Below are 4,434 nucleotides of genomic sequence, written 5' to 3' on the forward strand. Positions count from 1 at the left end.
AGAGTTTGAAAATGGGACCTTTAGTATCAGTTCGTGCCATGAACTAGTACTAATGCCTCAAACCCCATTAGTACCGGTTGGTGGCTCGAACCGGGACTAAAGGTCTAACCTTTAGTACCGGTTGGTGCCACGAACCGGTACTAATGGGCATCGCACCCTTTAGTCCCGGTTCGTGGCACCAACCGGGACTAAAGGTCTCATTTGAACAGGGACTAATGCTTGTACGGTGCCCTAGCCGCTCGAACCGGGACTAATGCTCACATTAGTCCCAGTTCGTAATGCAACCAGGATTAATGCTCTTTTCTGGCCGAACGAAAGCCCTGTTTTCTACTACTGGACGATCACATACGCGGAGCCGCAGTGGCGTTTCTCAGCCCAAGCAGCGTCATGATGGTACTTTTGCTTGGTTGGCTGCATGCCTGGCTGCTGCTCGTGCGGATCCGGCCTCTGAGCCTCGTACGTATCAAGCTGCCCTGAGTATACCTCATTGGAGAGAGGCCATGGAACAGGAGTATCATGCTCTTCTTTATAACAAGACATGGACTCTTGTTCCGCCACCACCCCGTGTTAATGTCATTGACTCTAAATGGGTTTTCAAAGTGAAGAAGTATTCTGATGGGTCTATTGAGCGCTACAAGGCACGGCTGGTTGCCCGATGTTTTTGGCAGCGCTATGGTCTTGACTATGAAGACATCTTCAGTCCACTGGTTAAACCTACTACCATCAGGCTTCTTCTCTCTCTTGCAGTTACTCGGGGATGGTCTCTTCGTCAGCTTGATGTGCAGAATGCTTTCCTCCATGCAATACAGGAAACAGCTACTTTGCCGTCTGCCATGGCGGACGGCAAAGGCTCGAAAGGCGGACGGCAAAGACCTTTGCCGTCAGCCGCGGACGGCAAAAGGCTCCGGCAAAGAAGGCTACGGTAAACAGCTGCTTGCCGTCTGCTTCCTGGCGGCGGACGGCAAAGGCTCTTTGCCGTTTGCGGTGGACGGCAAAGAGGGCGGACGGCAATAATTGCGCTGTTAGTCCGTTAAGTGGCTAACGGCAGACCTTTGCCGTCCGCCGCTGACGGCAAAATTTCTCTGGTGTTTGCCGTCTGCCACAGAGGGCAAAGTGCAGGTTCTTTGCCGTCTGCCATAGATGGCAAAGTCTTTGCCGTCTGCCACTGTAGGCAAACTGACCAAATGGGTCAGCATCCAGGAAGCACAGTTGGCTGCCACGTGGCTTCTTTGCCGTCCGCACATTGGTGGCAGACGGCAAAGAGCCTGCATATTGGCTGTTTTTTCTGTTTTTTATTAAATCCCACAATTTGCACAGAAAATATATATGACATATATAGATATATTTCCATATCACATATCCAGCACATAAGTTTCATATCACATATCACATCAGTTTCATCCATACACATTGTTCATACATAAGCAAGTTCCATCCATACACATTGTTCCATCCATATATATATTACAATGCAAAGTTTCATCAAGATAGCAAGTTCATCATAGCAAGCTAGATACAATGCAAAGTTTCATCAAAGGAAAAGCAAGCACTCCATCATAGCAAGCTAGCTTCCATGAAGTGAATGAAATCTGCAAAATGGTAAATAAGAAAGTTAGAAATAGGTGACTAGAACAAGAAGAAGACTAGAACAAGAAGTATATGTCATTTATGAGCTAACTTAGGTGAAATGGATCATATATGAGCTAACTAAGTTGAAATGGGTTGTTTATGATCTAACTTAGTTGAAATGGATCATTTATGAGCTAACTTAGTTGAAATGGGTCGTTTATGAGCTAACTAAGGTGAAGGGCATCGTTTTTGAGCTAAGTAAGGTGAAATGGGTCATTTTGGAGCTAACCTAGGTGAAATGGGTCATTTTGGAGCTAACCTAGGTGAAATGGGTCATTTTAAAGCTAACGTAGGTAAAATGGATCATTTAGGAGCTCATCTACGTAAAATGGGTCATTTTAGAGCAAATTTAGTTGAAATGGATCTTTTTGAGCTAACTTAGGTGAAATGGATCATTTAAGAGCTAATTTAGGTGAAATGGATCGTTTTTTAGCTCACTTAGGTCAAATGGATCGTTTATGAGCTAAATTAGTTGAAATGGATCGTTTATGAGCTAAATTAGTTGAAATGGATCGTTTATGAGATAACCTAGGTAAGATGGGTCATTTTGGAGTTAACCTAGGTGAAATGGGCCATTTTAAAGCTAACGTAGGTAAAATGGATCATTTAGGAGCTAATCTAGGTAAAATGGGTCATTTTTGAGCTAACTTGGATGAACTGCATCATTTATAAGCTAACCTAGGTAAAATGGGTCATTTTGGAGGAAAATAAGCTAACTCTAGGTCATTATGGTAAGCATATTGGAGGAAATAAAGCTAATTCTAGGTCTTTATGCATTTGTTAAGCAAAACACTAGAGAAACTTACCGTGATCAGGGAGGTGTAGGAGCGGGGTGGCTAGTGCCGCTACCTGGAGAAGGATCGTGCGATGCGTTTCTGGAGTTAAGCTGCACCAAAGATCATTTCCAATGTCTTGTTAGCATTACGACACTCAAATGTTAAGACTACCAAGTAATGTCCATTCAAACTAAACTCACCGTGCTCCCAGGAGCAATCACTGGCATCGGCGGAGCGGGCGGACCGGACTTCTCGCACACAGACTGCACATTTGGTTTTCAGAACAGAGTCATACTAGTTAGTAATGAGACTCAAATGTTAAGACTAGCAAGTAATCTGCAGAAGAAACTTACCACAAGGAGCTCGTACATGGCCCTTGCCTGCATGTCATTCCGTGCCCTCTCCTCCTCCATCATCTTTCTCGTCCTCTCCTCCATCTCCCGCTGCCTCTCCGCCGCCTCCGCCAGAAGTTTCTCCGTTCTATCCCTCTCAGTCTGTATAGCAACCTGCAACACCACTCACATGACCATTTGTAATCATTGATGGAAGCGCACACAATGTATTGGAGAAAGATAACTGAGTACGTATCACTAACCTTGATGGCGAGTTGCACTGGCCGTTCACGAGGCCTTATCTCAGGAGCGGAGCTCGACTGGCGCGCCTTGATCTCCGGGAGAGTGCTAGGACAATGGGTAAGTCCATCTCCAATGGCTATGGAGCCATGGGACCTCCCGCCACCAGATATCATCACCAGCTCTGGATCAATGGGACCATGGCTCGGGTTAAAGTCCTCCCCTTTCCTCGCCTTCCCCTCATCTCTATATCTCACGAGCTTGTTGTGGGAGGAGATGTTGGTGAAGTTGTTTGCATCATCGAGGTCAGACTGAGAGAAAGCCTTGACTTTCTTGAAAGAGCCAGTGTGGGCCATGGAATGTCCACACCGTATAATCGGGCGTAAAACCACTCTTCTGCAGGTGTTTGCCCATTTCAGCCTCTGTCCTCTTTTCCCAATTGCCGCACCGTAAACAGGGGCACCAGGTTTTCCTCTGGCCATTTGCAAATGCGGCTCGCACAAACCCCTTGGTTTTTGTGAACCATTCAGTGCTCCATTTGTTCTGACCAGTGTGACCGGTGTACATCCACGCACGATCACTCATCTTGACTTTCAGAGCTACTAGACACACAACAAATATATATATATATATAATTCACCATGTATGTATTCATCAGTTGATCTACTTTGTCAATTTTATTACGTCCATGCAACCTACACTCTAATAGGTAATGATAGGTCCTAATCCCACCCGAGTATGTATAGATTGGGTTCATTTTCCCATGCTATGCCCCGGATCCTACGCAAAATTTCGGCAGCACCTCCCCGTTGTTCTCCCGATACACGTCTCTGCAATAAACAGAGAGGATGTGTACCCGGAGAACAACAGGGGAGGCACTGACGAAATTTATGCGTCGGATCCGGAGCAAAGCATATGGGAAAACGAACCCAATCTAAACATACTCGGGCTGTCCATGGATAGCGTTGGACAATTCGAAAGAATCAAGGTTATAAATATGCAAATGCATGCATATTTATAACTATGACGCTTTCGAACGGGAGACACATATTGGTTACGCATACTGATGATTCAAGACACATATATATCTAGCTATCAAGTTTCATCGAAATAGATCAAATAATTAATGGGGGAGGAGGACATGTCATTTGTGCTCACCCACGAACGAAGGGGAAGAGCTCGTCAAACGCACGGCAAGGTCGTCGAACACCAAACCTCGCAGCGACGAAACAACTGCACATTTAAAACTACCCGATCAACACAATTATATATGATGTTTTTCATAACAAAATCGAAAGATATACGACCTAACTAATAATTCACAAATATATGACCCCGTCGGCTTCTGGAAGGCCAAAGAACACCTTTTCGGGAGGTGTCGGTGGTCGGGGTGTCGTGTCGGTCTCGGGGTGCCGTGTCGGGGTCGGGGTCTCGGGGTCGGGGTGTCGGGTCGGGGT

Source organism: Triticum aestivum, chromosome 1D (genome assembly GCF_018294505.1).
Source record: "Triticum aestivum cultivar Chinese Spring chromosome 1D, IWGSC CS RefSeq v2.1, whole genome shotgun sequence".
NCBI classification, from domain to species: Eukaryota; Viridiplantae; Streptophyta; class Magnoliopsida; order Poales; family Poaceae; genus Triticum; species Triticum aestivum.